Genomic DNA, 20,389 nt, shown 5'->3' on the forward strand with positions numbered 1-20,389 from the left:
TCCATATTTCGATATTAATCGGGGATAAAAAGTGAAAAATTTAAAGATCTTGGAAGTTTTCCGCCGGTTTAAGGCTAAAACGTATAATTTTGCCAAATTTCAAGTTTCTAACTCGTCTGACGGACTGTGCTATAATCTTGATTTTGGGGGAGGGGGTAAATATTAGGACTTTCAGGAAACTAAAGCTAGAAAATATGCAGATGGTCATTATTACCCCTTAAACGAATAGCTGTACGAAACTTTCGCCAAATTGTCAGTGTGCAGACACACGATCGTTACGATTTTATTTATACAGGTAGACTAGCAAATGTACCCGTTCTTCACTACCGTATTCTACATTGTATACGGATATCGAAGTAAATTAATGTACATGCAGTGAATAAGATTTTTTTTAAATTGCATGTCTCTTAGCGTTATCCAGTAACAGCAGGGGGGAGGTTCCCATACGTTGTTTGCAGTGTAAAGTGCGAGTTGCGGTGATGTGTTAATAACGGCAGGATCACTTGCCTACTGCTATTCACAATCGAGTTGGTGAGTTTCCATTATAATAGCAAGGCCACTACGCCTAATGTCAGTCACATGTGCAGATGGTCATTATTACACTTGAAACGGATAACTGTACGGAAATTTCGCCGAAATGGTCAATGTACAGACACACGGTCGTTATGATTTTCTTTATACCGTATAGATAAGGAATCTGCTCTACGTTACAACACTTTTTGGGCTACGTCCCCTGAACCTAGCCTGCAAAAGCGTTCGTTAACGATATCTCCCCCATTAATCCTCCTATGGAAAACGTGCACATGACAAAAAAGTTTTAGAAATGGATTTCCTTCAAGGTTGGTCGATTTCCAGTCAGCTGGTCTTGTATATACTGTATTGTGGTAGAGTAAAATCACTGCTTCGGTTCTCTATAAACCCCCAGTCTATTCCAGAAATTTGACACGGTGTGGACCTAAAAACTTACCTTTGGACAGGTGAATGATAAATATGAAGTTTGGTTGAATTATCTCCAGTAGTTTTCAAGTTATAAGGAATAGGCTTTACACACACCCGCTCGTAAGTGCGGTGGAACTTCTACCGAAAAACGGTCCGTTAATTATATCTCCCTTATTAATACTCATATGGAAATGATGCATATGGGAACAAAGGTTTAGAAATTGATTTCCATTAAGGCAGGTAGATTTCCATGAAGTTTGGTTGTGTGTATTTTTTGGGAGTGCAAAGTCACTGTTTCGGTTTCGTATAAACCAACAGTAATTTCAGTGATTTAGAAGCAATATTGGCCCTGAAACGCACTCAAGGATAGATGAAGTTTGGTAGAAATAGTTTTCAAGTTATAGACAAACAAACAGACAACGAAACAGACAAACAAACAGACACCAAAACTAAAAAATATGCAGATCGTCATTATCACACTTGAAACGGGTAACTGTACGGAAATTCGCCAAAATAGTCAATGTACAGACACACGGTAGTTACGATTTTATTTATATAGATAAAGAATCTGCTCGACGTACAACAACTTTTGGGATATGTCCGTTGGACTTAGCCTGCAAAACCGACCGTTCATGATATCTCCGTTATTAATCCTCCTGTCGAAAAATGCACACGAGAAAAGAGTTTTAGAAATGGATTTCCATCAAGGTTGGCCGATTACCAATCAGTTTTGTCTTGTATATATCGTCGGAGAAAAAATCACTGTTTCGTTTCCCTACAAAACTCCAGTCCATTTCGGGAATTTGAGATGGCATGGACCTTAAAACCTACCTTTGGACAGGTGGATGCTAAATAAGAATTTAGGTTGAAATACGCACCCGCTTTTGAGTTATGTTCGAAGGGATTTATTCTGTAAAACCGTCCGTTAATGGTATCTCCCTTATTAATCCTCTTATGGAAATGATGTATATAAGAAAATAAATTTAGAAATTGATTTCCATTACGGATGGTGGATTTCCATTAATTTTAGATGTGCATATTTTATGGGAGTGCAAAATCATAGATTCGGTTTCAGATAAACCCCCAGTAAATTTAGGTATTCAGAAATAATATTGGCCCTAAAACTACACAAGGACGGGTGTATTCTAAATATCAAGTTTAGTAGAAATATATCCAGTAGTTTTCAAGTTACAGGAACTCAGACAAACAAACAGACACCAAAGCTAAAGAATATTCAGATGGTGATTATTACAACTGAAACGGATAACTGTACGGAAATTTCGCCAAAATAGTCAATGTACAGACACACGGTCATTACGATTTTATTTATATAGATAATAATAATAATAATAATAATAATAATAATAATAATAATAATAATAATAATAATAATAATAATAATAAGGTAATTTAGGGATATCTCGACACGCTAAGCAAAAACCTGTAATTTTGATCATACTTTATTTGTAAAATATTTCAATTATTTCCCTGATGATTTCGTACACAGTTAGTTCATGTTTTCTATTATTTATAGCAAAAAATAACATTTCATAACATGCTAAATTATCAAATAAATGAAATGTGCAATAATGTCCACTTCTCCCGCACTTAGGGAGAACTTGACACTAGGTAAGACCTCCGAATAGTTACACAACTGTTGTACACAGTGGGTACATATAAACTGTTCATCGTTTCCGTTCTCCACACACAGCCCGTGGAACCATTTCCTGCATTCCCCACTACATTGGACCCATCCCTCATTACGGTTGTCGTCACATACTGCGCAGTAATTCTCAGAACAAAGAAGACTGCTTGAAGAACTAGCTTCCCCGTTGCTCACGCCGAGTTCTTGTCGTTGTTCTTCGATTTGAAGGATTCTTTTCATTTTCGCGTTTCCTATTCTTTAAATTTTCCCGATAATCCTGTGAAGTCACCGCAGCGGGTTCTTGCGCTCTTCTTCCACTTCCTTTTCCAGATGGGAGTCTTAATATCGCAACAGGAGACAGTTCTTGAACTGAGCGACTGAGAGGTGTTAATGCAGGTCAAGCTTCATGTTCCTGTGATAACGTAGGGCTATTGGTATTACCTTCTACAGTAATATTTTCTCCAACGTGTACATGATTTGAACCATTTTCCTCCAGCACAAGGTCATATTCAAAAATGTCGTCTTAGAGGACATCGGGATTGTACGGATAAATGCCACATTTCCGAAATCCGCCGGTAAAATTTCCTGACGTTGCCGATTTGTCCCATGCCAGCTTTATAAGGTCTCCAAAATTATCTTTAGTGATCTCTTTTCCCGGATGTACGCGAACACAGCTTCTGGTGGTCTCATTGTAAGAAAAACTTTGAAGCTCTTGAAGTTAGACACAATCATCTAGCGGCTGGCAGCGGTGAGTACTGTGGGGGGGGGGGGGCGGGGGAGCAACATATCTCTATTCATAAAGCTGATGCCTTATCAAGCACATCCAGATTGTCCGTCGATTATCAACCACTGATCCACTGGGCATTCCTTTTGAGTGTATCTTTGCCTTACACCTTTCATTATAACAAAGGGTGGAATAGCATAACCAATAGCTTTACCACACACCATTACTGTTACCGTAGATCCCTTTTCTGCCGTGGGGCTGTGAAACAGGTTTTTCTTTCCTTTTTCACTGTTAATTTTCCCTGCCTGAAATATGAGCTGAACACCAGTTTCATTGGCATTGAAAATAGTACCAGGCTCTTGAAAAACACAGTCATATCCAACCATTGCCTTTTGTTTTTTAAATATGCTTCTTAACACCAATCCTCTGAGTGAACCTAAAAGCCAGTTCTCGTAAGTCGGTCACTGTTCGCCCAAACCCTATAGAATCGAGATGAAAATGATGGTTGGCTAACTGGTCCTCCATAGATTTGTCAATTGTAGCTCCTTTTTCCAGTTTACTATTGGTAGATATACCAGATAGTATTCTGGATCTGAGTGTATTCCTTAGAACACTGAAATACTTCGCAGCTGTTGCCAAAGTAGTTCCATTTTCATTCACGTCCTTAATAGCAGCAGCCATATCTTCTGCATTCCATCGTCCAAGCAGACCTCTGTACACATATCTCCGTGGCATCCTCCACCTATAACCATTTGGATGCAAAACTATTAATGCGAAACTTCCACTTTATCATCAGTTTCTAACCTTCGTAATTTTTGTTTAACTTAACAAAACAATACAAATATTCTTATAAAATTATCGCATTACAAAAATAGTATAAATATCCTAATACACAACATTGTCATCATTTATTACTCCTACTAAACTGTAGTATTAATGGACCATTAAATCCTGTCCCCTAAAAAGGATCCCGGTTTAGAGATTCAGGGAGATCTCGACAACTCCCAGCTTGTCGTGTCTAGATCTCCCTGAGTTTCATTGGCAGGCAAGAAGTTGCAACACTTACCAATCTGAAGGTTTGGCGATTTGGAAATGATATGACCACTTCTCCGAAACTTGCTTTGTGCGTCTAACCTAAAGCATTATCTTAAAAGTATCGCATATCTGCCTATTTCGTTACACAACCTACTCATCATATTATAGCAAGTTGCTTTTAAATCATATATCACTTACTTACTCCCCTTGAACTATTCATATGCCTTGTATTTACAGTGATAATCTTCATCTAAGAGGATAACCATGAGCACAAAACCATACGGCTTCAGTAAATGTACTTGCAAGTTTGACCTGTTCAGTACTGTGGTTACCAGTGGTGCTAAGCTTAAAAGCGTTGAGTTCTCCTTCATGTCGGGATCTCCCTAAATTACCTTAATAACAATAAGAATAATAATAATAATAATAATAATAATAATAATAATAATAATAATATGCACCAGAGGTGTGCGACAGGCTTCGGCAGCCGGCACGATTCCCATCCTCGCCGCTAGACGGGGGATTCATTCATTCTATTCCTTTCAAGGTCGAATGACTGGAAACAGGCTGTGGATTTCATTTTCAATAATAATAATAATAATAACAATAATAATAATAATAATAATAATAATAATAATAATCATAATAATAATGGTTTTGGGGGCCGATGAACTTCGATGTTAGGACCCTTTAAACAAGAAGCATCATCATCAATAATGGTTTTTCGCAGCAGTCACAATTTTACAGTTTTTGTAGATGTTGAAGTTCCTGTATTTTGCTCTGCAGAAGTTGTTTTACATGCCAGTAAGTCTATCGACACGAAGCTGACATATAGCAACTGACAGAGCGGAGATCGGTCCCGCCAACTTGGGCGCAGAAAGCCTGTGTCATCAGCCCGGCAATGCTATTTGTTTTAACGACCGTCCTGTTAGTCTAAATGAATGCTAGGAAGTTGGTGTTCTGACACATAGGAGCTTTCTTACTTTTCAAAAGATAACGATGCGCAGTTGAACCTTTTTTTTGTCGTTTGAGTCATCAGTTCATAGACTGTTTTGGTGCAACTCTCCATGCCACCCTATTCTCTGCTAACCTTTTAATTTCTTCGTAATTTACATTCTACATCTACTCTAATCTGTTTGTCATATTCGTACCTTGGTCTACTTCTGCCCTTTTTACCACCTACACTTCCCTCGAAAACTCACTGATCGAAACCTGGGTGTCTTAAGATTTGTCCTATCATTCTGTCTCTTCTTCTGTCAAATTTCACCAAATTGTTCCTGTACCGGTTGGTACACCCCGACGGCAAATTTAAATATTGCGCCAGTTGAAAAACTCCTCTACAGGAGAAAGCCTGAACTTTAACAAACTGTATTAACTCAACGGTTTCTCGGAAGACGTCACTATTGTAAATTTGGTAATTTTGAAGTGTTCTGAACTGTGTCTATTTCGATTTGTGTTTGTTTATTCCGTATCAAGAAGTGTGGACATTCTCTTCTATATGTCTCTACAGAGAAAAGAGTACGATTGTGCACTCTGGTGCGAAGTGAAGGGACTGTTCTTGAAGAAACTTTGTATTCATAAGGTGTTCTTTGTTAAATTTCTTTCTTTTATTGTTTGGGTTGGCAATATTAATCCTTCTGCCCGCCAGTTTTGAACTCAGCCAATCCCGAAATTCTTTAATTAATTTTCGGCCAATCATGTATGTCTTCGTCGATATGGATATGCTGCTATTAGCTACCCAATAAAATCATGTGGGTGTGTCTACTTATTCCTGAAAGGCCTCGAATTCTCCACGGGGGTATAAAAACTGCTGATTTTCCGGGGCCACTTCAGTAACATCTCTCTTAGTGTGTGAATATGTAGCAGGGGGCGGGAAGCGCCTCTTTCTTCAAGCAGCAGTTCATCTATAAGGTCATGGCCTGTTAACATCTTCATTTCTTGCTAGCTCAGCAGTGTAACTCTCGGGGAGGGTTCAAAACCTTTTGGTATGTAACCTACCTTTTTAAAATGTAAATTCTTTTCTGTCTATCTATAAATTACAAATCTGTAAAGCGGGGATAGAGAGTGCTTCACCCTCTCGAACTCCCCTTCATTTTTGAAAAAGGAGGTGACTACGTTTTCATAACCGTTCTTCTCTTCTTTAATGTAGTAAAGTTTTCTTATACGTGTCACCTCCCTAGCTTGGGATTAGCCCCTGTATGATCGGCCTAGCGCCACATAGGTTTTAGACAAAACTTGGTGTAGGAGTGCAAGTTATCGCCTCCATTCAATTTTGTATTTTGGGCCATTTACTTAACCCGTTTGTTTTCCTTCCTGCGAAGGCCCAGTAGATTGGGTACGATATACCCCTGTTTCTTTATTATGCCTTGATGGCAGGTTGTGTAAGAGTCCGTTATTGCCTTTATAGGCTTAAAAGATCGAGAGCGGGACAGCTCTTTATAGTGTTGTGGTAAAAGTGCCTTAGAGAGGCTTGAGATGTAAAGTTGGGAGCTAATGCTCCATGTAATTAAGGGTGTTCTGCCCTTTGGTATCTTGTTATTGTGAGCTGAGAGCTCAGAAATTATATTTGGGGCTCGAAGCCCAGATCTTGTAATAACCCCCTAAATCTTGTGATTTCTTTGTACCTGATTTTGGCTTGTTGTTGACTTGTTAAGTTTACAAATTCTATGTCATCGTTGTTAAGTTTTGAAAATATAACCTTTGTTAAAGTTTTAAATTAACTTTAATTTTGTAGTTGAGACCTATTCCCGCCCGCACCTTCTTTCACCTCTAACTACCACAGATATCTCCGTAACAGTTCCCCTGTCACCATTTTGATTATCTCTTCATTCGTAATTCGATCTACCCATCTCACCGTCAGCATTCTTCTGTAACACCACATTTCCAAAGCTTCTATTATCTTTATTTTTTAACTACTTGTCGTCCATATTTAACTCTCATACGACGACACGATCTTAAAAACGTATTTCTAAATTTTTACACCAAAGTTCGAAGTGTGCAAATTTATTTTCATAAGAAAGCCCTTCCTTGCTTCTCTGCATTTTATGTCCTCCTTATTTCTGCCAAGATTAGTTACTCTGTTACCCAAGTAATATTTGTGTACTTTCTTTAAGACTTCATTCAATAATCTAATATTTCTTGCATCACCCGAATTGTACACTTCATTACTTTTGTTTTGGATTCATCTTGTATACCGTCAATTGCCACCAGCTTCAGCTGGGATAGAACTCGCTGCTTTCGGAACAGAATTACTTGGATGTATTCTTGAGATTGGCATGGAATTACTTGGTTCTAGGATTTTGATAGCTGCCTAGTAACTTGAAATAGGTTCTGTCGCATAAATGCATAATTGTACACTGAGCGTAGCCATCATCACCATCGTGATTAAAAAAATGAAAAATAAAATCAACAGGCTGTTTCCAGTCAGTCTACCAGGTCAGGAATGGAATGAATGAAGCCTCATCTAGCGGCGAGGATATGAATTTTGCCGGCTGCCGAAGCCTGTAGCACTCTTAGGGACAATGATTAATGACTGAAAGATGAAATGAAATTATATTGGAGAGGGTTGCTGGAATGAAGGATGACAGAGAAGAATGCAGTGACCGTGAAATGAACCAGGCAACCCAGCGGTGAGAGACCGACGCTCTGCCCCATGGGCCATGAAGGCTTCATTAAAAACTTAATATTCTTCCTTAAATTTTCCAGGAGTATTCCGTAATTCCACTCTTCATGTCGTTCAAATAACTACTTGGTAATAAGGGAAATACTGTATTTCCATTTCGTGTTGTCCAACGTCGAATACTTTACCGAGAAAGCTATTTTTAATTTAGCAAACAGAGCGTTACCAGTCCATTACGGTGGACTCAATTTGCACATAGGACTGTTTAATGCATTACAAAAGGGAGCACGAATGCTTTGTTCAGTGAATAGAAGCTATATCAAACAGGACAATGTTTTAACAGCAGAAAATTATCGTTCTGGTGTTTTAACTACGCTTTTGGGAGGCTATTAGTTGTGAGAAGAATGTGCAGTAATAAGACGAAGTTTTGTAGACTATGGTAAAATAATAAAGTATTAATTCTTTGAAAATAATGCAATTGATGAGAAGAATTACAAAATTTCGTCTAATTAGCATATGAAGAGTCCATATGAAAGACCTTGTAGGTAATTATTATTGTTATTACTATCATCTCACAATTTACTATACAGCAGAATTTAAGTTCAAAAACGCTCCAAACCTTTATTTCTTCTGGCTATATACTCGAGATCCCTTCCAAGAGGAATAAATAGTATAGAATATTTTAGCATACGTCTATAACAAGATACTGTTAAGTAAGATTCTCTGACCATGAAGGCAACTTGTTGGTGGAAAATCAGATAAATTCTGCATTTATCAGAATTGTATCTTCTATCACTAGAAAAAAAATATTATATTCTTAGCTCAATAGTAAATTTATTTCAGGTTTTGTTAGTTCTGCTCAAAATTTGTTCATACAAAATCAGATGGTTAATATCATATTCTGAACTCTATAAAAAGGCCCTTCGAAGGATCGGCATGAGATCTGTCTCTTGGGTCGTCTGTAGGTTCTTCGTCACTTGCTTAGGTAAGAAGCGGGTTTCAGTAATTTTAACTATTGTCTACAATGATTTGACTCGAGTTAAAATGAATGGATGTTTTATTTACCATTGGAGACAAAATCTAACAACTTGTGACCTGTCACAACATCTAATGTACGAACTAAATCCTGTTCGTTTAAAAATTAATAACAACAGCGATGATGAGAGACACTGGCTTTGGGGACCTTAGCTCAATTGCCTGAGGGGCGTCCTTACTAGAAACCACCGCCTTAATTTAAGTATGAAATACGGAAAGTCTGGAGATCCCTAAGATCGGTTTCAGTGTGAGACTGCATATACCACCATAATAATTCATGATGATCCAGCCCACGTAACTCGGGCTCTGGACTCTTGGTATAATTAAGGCAGTCCAGTAGGTATGTGCCATACAGTGGTTGTACGGATTGGACTCTTAATTGAATCGATGTGACCTGCGAATATATGTCATGGACCGACATCTAACTTTGTGATGTACGTTACAAGTCATTGTGGATGATGACCGCAAGAAGAATGATGCTATACCGGTGGATGGCCCTGATCTAAGTTACTGAGGATGATGACCCCATGACCATCCAAACTTCTAAGCTGAAGGCTGAACACAATTAAGTTACAGTAGGTGATGACCAATGTTTCCAGAAATCTGATGCTCAACAAATCAAAATCAAAATAACAACAACAACAAACACTCACAACACTTGTGGTAGTAAAGTCCCTACCATCGGACATGTCCCCTTAATCGTTACGTTAATAAGTTGAAATTTCGGAGCAAACAAAACTAAGATTTCCAGAATACATTTTCAAGTAAGTCACTTGGGTGTAAGCTAATTTTCAAACTGAAGTTAATAAATCAATACATGAAGTAATCTCATAATCCTAATTAACAACAAATTTATCTATTCCGGACGAAAGTGGTTTCTTTAAACTCCCTAAATGTTTCAACTAAATTTTCGTTATCACTTGGACATGTTTACCAGTAACATTCCTCTGAAGAAATATTTAAAGTTGTTTATTTGTTCATGCTCATAGTTTTCATGTTCCGCAACTGGAAGGCGTAACACATTGTCATAACTACCGGTACCATTTATTTGTTTATTTATTTATTTCATGATGTCACTCAACAAGTTTACATTATAATACTAATAATTATTAAGAAACTAGCTTGGACAATCCTAACCTTAAATCCTATAATCTGCATAAATTTACACACAACGCAAAATTAAACAGCCCATGTCAATCTCTTATAACGTCTACGGTCATCCCTTGGACTAGGTAAGTCCGGCACCTCCTTCGATATCATTTCAGGCCGAGGACACTCAAGTGTCGTAATGCAACTCAGCCAAATTTAGGGGAATGGACTTCTGTACCCCACGTGCTCCACAAGTATGACCTCATATAATATGAACCTACATTTATGCCTTGGAAATCAGCAACAACCACACAATCGTCCATTATGAACTCTATGGATTGAAAAACTATCGTGACCTTCAAATAAAATAATCGCAAAACTTTGGACAACCCTCATCAACATGAAGGAAATAAGCGTACGGAAATGATACTTCGCTCTAGACATTATATTCGTTTTACAACCATCAAATCTACTACTGAACAACAGTTCACTTGCTAGTTTCGCGACTCTCCCGGATTCTCAAATTTTGACACCCCTGAAAATGGTTATTCACAACATAACACAACAGCCGTGTCATTTCCGTCCCCCCGATAATGAATCTCAAGTTCTCTACTAAACGATTCTCTTGTTAAATAATGAAATATAATTTCAAACATTTATTATAATGAAAAATTTCAGTTAAAATATCTTTATGGCAATGAACTGCCTCGCTTTCCGAAAACACAGACTGCTTACTACCTGGAAAGAAGATCCCTTCTCACTATCTCTAAAAACACACACACGTTATCTTGAACTGTATCTAATGAAACCTCGCCTCGCTGACAACTCGCGTGAAATACAATTCTTAACCAACACAGAATATGCGAAGAGATTTAGTTTAAAACGTCACTTGACATTTTTTTATCCATCACGGTCCTTCGGTCTCAAGGGGGATCCTAACTATGGAATAACCCTATATTCATATCAAATTACACAACATATAAATCCTCGGGTTCCCTACCGTGAATTCCCGACACAAAAGTCTATTCAACACTACAGGATTTCAATCACCTCATCCACATTCTTCCTATCTCTGCAAGACTTGAACCACTTGCTACATCAAATTCTCTACACGACAATAATATGGAATATCTCACTTACATGATCCACTATGTTTTTGCATAAAACAATCCGTGACAAACTAACCATCTCTCCTCGCATATATAAATTTGACAACACAATATTTCCAAAGCCGAAACTCACAAAGTAAATTTAAAAAAAATGTATGGTATTTTCCTCTCATCATTTCTACACAGATTTTAACAGACCTTTGGAATAATATTTCCCTTCCACAAATCACACACCAATTTCGCATCGTCCCTTCCCTTGACGAATTTACAGAGTATGGTGTGCTTTCCGCGAGAGTTGGCATCGCATCATTACTACGTAACCGCTATAAATGGTAAATCACGGATTGCACTTTACACTGAACAGAATTTCATGATAAATTAATATCTCAACTTGGGCAAACAACAAATATAGGAATTAATCTTACGGAAAAGATACTTCGCTCTAGACATCATATTTCTTTTACAGCCATCAAATCTACTGTTGTACAACATTTCATTCGCTAGTTTCGCGACTCTCCCGATTATCCAAGAAACATAAAATGACCTTTGGTCGTATTCCTCTGATATTTTTACGAAATATAAAGGGTGACCAAAATGCGTCACAGACACACAAATAAAATGGTGACATAATGAAATAAACAAATGTATTTTTCAACAGGGCAGATAACATACCTTAGTGGTGTGCCCGTCCGCATCTCGTAGACCATTTACAAAATGGCGGCGTAGGAAAGTATGGCCCATGCGATCTATAAGAGGCTATGAACGTCTCATTAATGCGGTATATAGAAGACCATGCACGTCTCGGAACGGACCAATTTGGAAGACACTACAGGACAGTAGAGGGTCAATTGGATTGTTTTACGAAAAAATATAGCAGCGGAGTAATTGTTAAAAAAACTTCACTCTAAAAAATTTTCATCGGTAGAGGAAGGACGCAACTCCAAGCCAAGCTTCACATCTGAAGATTATTCAAGATTTCCGAAGAAGATATTGACTATTTTATGATCGACGTTCAAAACAGACGAAACAATTCACCGACGCACAGTATAAGAAGAGCCGAGATATTACAAAAATAAGTAAAGTACGGTGAGCTACATCTGACTTGGATCCCGTGAGCAACCATTCTGCGATTGGCGAAGAAGGACTCACCGTATCAGAGGACCGATAACTTCGTATGGGCAGAAGATTATCCCTGTTGAATTTAAAGAACAAAAGTACATTTCGAATTCTGGAGAAAAAGGCTGTTACATAAATTAATATATATATACGGAGAACTTATTTCCGACTGAAGAAAATTTCATCCCTAAGAATAAGAAATAGAACAATCGATTGGGATAGATCATCAAAGAAATGGAATATATCATGACTGATTTCTCCGCAGAAAGAATTTTCTTTGCTGTCTGCAGAATTGGAATGATGACTGCTTGCTAAATCTACAAGATGGACTGAACTGGGGAAAGGTACCTTCCCAACCAGACGACCAGCCGATTATGGGAAGGCAACGGCCAACCAGACGACCAGCCGATGATGGGAAGGCAACGGCCAACCAGACGACCAGCCGATGAGGAAGTAGGCAACGGACAACCAGACGACCAGCCGATGACCGGGAAGGCGATGTCCAACCTGAGATCCAGATCCTAACAGAGGGTCTAACCACATCCAAGCAATGGAGCGACAATCAGACCAACATAACATCTAACGAGCTAAGTCTTTACATTTTATAGTAGAGTAGTTTCTTTCAATCTACACCCTCACTCTAACTTCGGCATGTGCTGATTAATTGGTGATATTTATGAATTAATTAAGAACGTGTGTGAATTATAAAGTGAAGTGTGAGATATTTAAGGCTATAACATAAGATGGCAGTGTAGAATTAGAGTTCTATTATATCATATACATGCTACCGCACTTGCACACAAATACTAGAAACTAGCATGAGTAAATGAAAGAAGTGTTTCCTGTGAAGATCCGATAGCAATGAGTCTATACAAGTCTAGAAACTTCGATTTATCTCGTATTAGTTGTACACCGATTACGTCACGATTTACCTGCGCGGCAGACATGAATATATCTAAGTTACGTACTCGTTGCTTTATAGAAAGAGGGCATTGAACTTCGATTGCTGTTAAAATATAAGAGGTTATTGAAATGCGTTTATAATAAGGCAATTCTAAGATGCTTGGCATAGAACTTTAAGAGTAATCGGCGATATGCGTACGGTAATAAGTATGCCAGTGGTGTGATATTGTATATTGAAATTGTGTTATAATATGGTTATTTCTCGGAGTATATTAAGGAATATTTGAAATGCAGAGGTTTGTTTATGTGCTGCGGTATGAAAAAGAATTGCTATTTGCTGAGGAAAAGTTACGTTAGATTAACATGAGGTGAGTTCTGTGTCACATAGAAAGAGTACGTTAAAAGAGTGCACATCGCGCAGATGACCCATTTTAAGGTAAGATTGACATGTACTATGGTAGAATTGTGTATCGTGACAGTTTTATCTGACATTGGTAAATGCTGTGTAGCATATACGAGAGAGTTCTTTAACATACGGTTTAACTATGCTCATGGATAAGTCTACTTATGATATTCTTTGGTGCGGTGACATATTTCAATATGAATGCGTATTAATTGCATTCTGTACTGACCATATGAGTTGAGTAGCTTACATACATGAGAGATATTGTGTAATAGGAGATAGCCAAAGCTCATCGAGCCGATGGTAGAGGTGTGTGTGGATCGGAAACTACCTAAACAAGTAGATAGATGATTTATTTCTTTTATCGCAGAGATGAATTGAGTTGAAGGTTTTTAAAGAATGTAATGAGTAGGAAAATGGTAAGCTAGAAGCCGCATGTCGTAGGCTCTAGGAAGGTATTGTCTTAGCCCGTGAGTTGTTATTTAAGCGTATTCAAGAAGAAGGACCAAATAATCAGAGTTCAGATTTATGAATGCAAACTTAAGAGAGCAGTTTTATGATTTCATACTCACGCTAGAGTTTATTTGGGAGACATATAAGCAAAGGTATGCTCAGATTTAGATTCACAATCTGACTTTAACCCATTTAATTTTTATTACGCTTCATTCTAGCAAACTAACCGTTTTTATTACACAGAATTGACTTAAATGTGGTGAGAATAATTAATGTAATTATCGTGACAGTATTCACATCAACAGACAGAAGTATTTAAATGGAGACTGTGATTGCTCAGTGACCTATTGAATATAATTAGAGTAATTTAAACTCATTTCGGAACATGATTACGAATATAGATATAAATAATGAATGCGAACTTGAACATTGAATGAGAATGAGCATGAATAGGGCGTGTACGAATAAGTCTAAATAGTTTTAAAAAAATCTCAATTATTTTACTTTTATTTGAGCCAGCGCTGACTCTGATCCCGTTATGCATACAGGTTATCAAGCTTATTCTACCCAGAATCCACATCAACTTTTCATTGAACGTTATTTTATTCCAATAAATCTTGTTATATTATTTTTATAGAAAGTGTCTGTGTTATGAATTCTTTTTGGTAACACCTAGTTTATAAGTTAGCTGTTACGTTAAATAGACATAAGTAACTGAAGGATTTGATGAATGAAAGAGATTCTTTTTGAGGTTTTCGGACGTTGGTACTTACTCGAGCGAATAGGTTCCCCAGTGATACGTGTCTCAGCAGACCGAGTTTCTTCCGAAACCACGTTAAAAACAAACATATGGAAAATCTCAGATTTTATGAGCGATAGATAGAATACCCTGAGAAGAAATAGAGCTACCGGGAGAATAGTGTGCTGACCGCCTGACAGCGTGTACACTATTTAAATGGCGCTCCAACGTGGCGCAAGAAGAGAAAGACACCGCAGGAACGTCAGGTAAAGGACCGCCAAAGACACTATTTAAATGGCGCCACAACGTCAAGCTCGATGAAGAGAAAGACGCCGCTGGAGAGTAAGAAATGGTCCGCCAATTCACACTACTTACTTGGCAGTCCAGTGTGAGGCTCGAAATGTAGGTATCGGGCAAAGAAAAAGAGTCACCAATGCATTGATTAATTTATTTAATTGCCGCCACAAGGTGGGACTCATTCAAGAGAAAGACACCGTGGGAAGGTTTACAGAAGCGAACTACGGATTATGAGCAGTTGATATCGTAGTTTAAGGCGAAACTTATCCGATCATGAGATGTTATAATGAAGAAATGACATAACAAGGAGAATTCCCAGGAATGTAGCAGTGAATGGACACATGATGGGAACTATACCAGGAAAAGAAGATGGAAGGTGGATAAAGATGCAAGTCTTATCAGTAGGAATGGATAATGATAAGGAGTAACTGTTATTTATTAGATGATTGCTTTCTTTTAACGACAATAATGTAGGTTAGGGTGATTTTAAGTCTATATGAATTGACACAGTTTATTTTAACTATGGTAAAGGCTGATTGCCATATATGTAAATATTATATGCCGCATAGAGGAATTTTAATTTCTTTCTCTCGTAAGATATTCCGAAATGAGATTAAAATGATAAATCTGAACTCGTGGTCCGGTTGTCGATGGTCTATCTGGTGGGATGGTGCCGATCTCTAGGAACGTCCATCCATATTATCATTCATTGCAAAAGAAAAACTGTGCAGAAGGGGGAAACTTTGAACTGTTTTGAACTTAGTAGACAAAGAAATTGTTGTCTGTGTGATATTATATGAACTTAGAGAACTGTTAGGCAAATTAGAGAATTTTTAGCAAAATAGAGAACTTATTAGGAATTTAGAGGGATCGTACCTGATATATTTGAACTAGACGAAAGATGGCAACACAAGGAAGAGCACAGACAAGAAGGGAACATGAAGAGGAAATGAGAAGAGCACAAGAAAAGCAGGATGGAGCTCCATTATGGTTCCAAGAATATTTGAAAAGGCAGGAATAGAAAGAGAAAAAAATGGAAGAAGAAAGACAGAAGGAGAAACAGGAACGTGAAGAGAGAGAGAAAAAGCAAGAAGAGAAAGAGAAGAAACTCGAAGAAGAAAGACAGAAGTAGAAACAGGAACGTGAAGAGAAAGAGAAGAAACTGGAAGAAGAGAGACAGAAGGAGAAACAGGAACGTGAAGAGAAAGAGAAGAAGCAAGAAGAGAAAGAGAAGAAGCTGGAAGAAGAAAGACAGAAGGAGAAACAGGAACATGAAGAAGAAAGACAGAAGGAGAAAGAAGAGATGGGAAGAAGACGGACCGAAAAGGAACGAAAACAACAAGAATGGGTCAGGAAATTTCAAAAGGAACGAGAAAAGAAACAAGAAGAATGGCAACAAGAACAACGCGAGGAAAGTAAGAAAGAACATTATGAATTGATGCAAGAGTTGCATAAGAAACAAGAATAATGGCAACAGAAGCAAGGGGGGAGAGAACAGGAACGGGAATCAAGATTCCAGAGATGCATCGTGGAAATGAAAGAGGAAAGAAGAGAAGATCAGGAGAAACAGAAGGAATCTTTAGAAGTTTTCGTTAGGAAAATAGAAGATGAACACAAAGGGATGATCGAAGAGTTAAACAAGAAACAAGAAGAAGCGACTGAAGAAACTGCGAAAACACGATCGGAAATTTATGAAGTTAAGAACGAAATTCAAAATATGCAGACTAGGTTGACCGAAACAGTGGAAAATAGAAATAGAGAGATGCGCGAGGAAATAAGATAAATGAAAAGGTAACAGAGAGCCAGGAAACCATCAGAAAATTGGAAGAAGAGAAGATAAATGATATAACAACTGGCATGCAAGGATTAAATCTAAGGCAACAAGACTTAGATGAGAAATATGACCAAGCTGCAAGCAAAGTAGCTCAGAAAATAGACGAATTGAAACAGAAGATAGAAGACAACAGGGTTGAATCGGAACGGAAAATCGAGAGGACAGAAGAAGAGATGAAACAGATTAGAAAGGAAATACAGGAGCTGAAGGTGGAAACGCACTCGGCGAAATCTATGGCTTCAAGCTCTAGCGATAGGCAAAGAGCAATCGAAGTACAAATTAGTGAGAGAGAGAACGCACCTTCAGGGATAAGTGACCCAACTAGGAGAGATATCGAAATGTTAAACGGAAGTAACCAGAGTGAGGGAAGCACAATAATCAATATCATTAAAAACTACGATGACCGCCCGAAACATTTCGACGGTTCGGCTAAGACCTCACCGAAGCAATTCCTTAGGGACATTGAGGAATATTTTAAAGAAGGAAAGATTCAAGAAGAAAAGAAACTGCGCATTATTGAAAAACATCTGGACGGGAACCCAAACATTTGGTTCCAGGCTTTCAAGTATACCTTCCACAACTATGATGAGTTTAAGGTAGCCTTTCTGAGAAAGTTCTGGGATCCTGAGATTCAGCAACAGGTGAGATTAGAGCTGTATTCGAGGAAGTTCTCAACTGCTGGCCAAACTCGCTACAGCGACTTCTTTTCGTTCCAATTCCATCGATTTCAAGACTTGGACTCTCCGCCTAGTGAACTGGAAGCGATTAAGACCATTCATAGGCAATTGCCACTTGAAGTACAGAGATTACTAGCGGCCTCTGACATACAAACTGCCATTGACATGGAGAAACGATTGAGGCAGATTGACCTAACATCAACGTGTCTAATAGAGAGGAATCCCAGGAATCTTAGGCAAATCATGCAATTAATACAATCAGTCCGAAATCACCAACCGCAGAGTAGATAAGGCTGATGAGATTAGGGCAGAGAAATGTATCAGAGCCCAAGATAAGGAATCGAGGAGATGTTGTTGCCAGTGCACTGGGGAGCAGCATGGAAGATGTGGGAAAATAGGAAATAGAAATAGCTTTCAGTACAGGAATAATACTCGATATGGCACCAACAGAAGTCGACCATACCACAGGAACAGCAGGCGATACAATGAGAGGAGAGGACCAGCCCAATATAATCAGAACTAAGAGAATAGACGTTATATCCAAGAGCTCAGGGAGCAGAGACAAAACAGGAGCCGATGGGAGGAAGCCATCAAAGACAAAGATATAAACGGCGACCTCGAAGGCGCAGAAAGTCTCGAGCTCCATAATTATAAACGGAGGAGACAAGAAGAAGGCTGGAAGGAGCCTGAGAGCCAAGGGAACACAGACAACTCCCAGCCATCTGAGCGGAAAAAAAAACGCCGATGGCGAATTAACGAATCAAGAAAGTGTAAATAATGGACCGTTGGAAAATATTGTCAAAATTCGCAGTTGGGTAGTAGCTCAGATAGATCACTGGGACATCCAGCCCGAGGACTTAATTAGAGAAGATACCTGTCATGAAACCCAACCTACATTCAAGTTACCAGTAATAGTCGTGAGAGTGTTTGACATCAGGCTGTACTGTTTAGTGGACTCTGGAGCCAGCATAAGTGTGATGTCACATACCTTATTCCAAGAATTAAGCCAGAAAATAGAGATACCGACCATACCTGTATTTGGCCTAAAAATCCGAGGTATCATTCCGGACAAGTCAGTAGAGTGCAAGATACAAGCTTACTTAAGTATAAAGATCGGAAAACACGAATTCGAGCACCCGTTTATGGTTATGAAAAAAATAAAATACAACATCATATTTGGGATAGACTTCATGATAAGTTCTAGGATGACGATTGATATGGAAAAATGTGAAGTTCAATTTCCTGTAGTAGAAAATGATGGAAATAGAACCGTAGAAAGGATCCAACTTAATGACACGCTTGAAGGGAACGAGTGGTTGAAGATCGAGGGAAAGGAAGTGGATCTATTGGATGGAGAGAGCCATGGACTAGAAGAAAAGGATCTTAGCACAGAAATAAAGCCGGAATTGATCATGAGAATCGAAGAGATCATTGCAATTGAGGAGGAAAGCTGCGAAAAATCTGAGATTTGGGAGGCTATTGCTCAAGCTGCGGTGTTAGCAGAAGAAAAACGAACACTGTACAACATCATAAATAAATATATTGAGGTATTTAGCGATAAACCAGGGCAAATCCCTAACTTCAAATACAAACTGATGGTTACTGACTGGACGCCGTATAAGGGGAAAGTATATGATGTGCCAGAGAAATACTTCACTGAAGTAAAGCAGATCATTGAAGAAAGGTTAGATGATCGATTGATCGTGAAGACCACAACTCCATTTTAAACCCAATAGTTATTGTAAGGAAAAACAACGGAAAATTCAGGCTGTGCCTTGATGCTCGTAGGCTCAATGAGAGGCTAATTCCAGAGTATAGTCAGGCCCCCAAGATCTAGGACATTGTGAAGAGATTTCGAGGTCAGAAATACTTCACAATTATGGACTGCACGGCCTCAATTTACCATATTGTCCTTGAAGAAAAGTCACGGTTGTTAAAAGGTTTCATGTTTAATAACCAAACATATGCCTATTGTCGCCTACGCTTTGGGTTGAAAGTCAGCTCGGCTGTATTGATAAGGGCACTAGACAGGAGCCTAACGAGTGAAGTAAAGGAGTTCGTAAATTGTTATGTCGATGATCTGGTCCTTGCGAGCTCTACCTTCGAAGAACACTGTGTCAAGCTGGAGAAGCTACTAAGTAACTTACAGAAAACTAGCTTCAAAATAAATATGTCAAAATCCAAATTTTGCCAAAGCCAGGTACTTGTTGTAGGCCACGTGATCGATGGAGAGGGGATAAGACCAAATCCCGTAAAAATAAAGGCTATATGCGACTTCCCGAGGCCGACAAAGGTAAAGCATATAAGGCAATTCCTAGGGATGACTGGATTCTTCTCAGCCCATTGCGAAGGTTACACAGAGACGGCTGCACCATTACAGAACCTACTAAAGGTCAACAACAAGTGGAAGTGGAATGATGAGGCCGAACAAGCTTTCATCAACATGAAAGAGCTGATGAAGAAGAGTATCAAACTGGGATATCCTGATTATCAACAGAAGTTTATAATTCAAGCCGATGCATCGCACGTCGGTATAGGAGCCTGCCTATATCAAGAAGATAACGAGATCCAAAAACGAACTTATCTAGCGTTTACCAGTAGGAAACTCAGAAAATACGAGCAACACTATACCACTACTGAGCTCGAACTTCTAGCGATAGTGCACGCATTACAACAGTGGAGACGTATAATTTATGGGTACCCAGTAACGATAAGGACAGACCACAAGGCGTTGACCTTCGGGTTGAAAGCGGTTATGGTCAGCGAAAGCATAAC

The sequence above is a fragment of the Anabrus simplex genome, chromosome 1 (assembly GCF_040414725.1).
Source record: "Anabrus simplex isolate iqAnaSimp1 chromosome 1, ASM4041472v1, whole genome shotgun sequence".
NCBI classification, from domain to species: domain Eukaryota; kingdom Metazoa; phylum Arthropoda; class Insecta; order Orthoptera; family Tettigoniidae; genus Anabrus; species Anabrus simplex.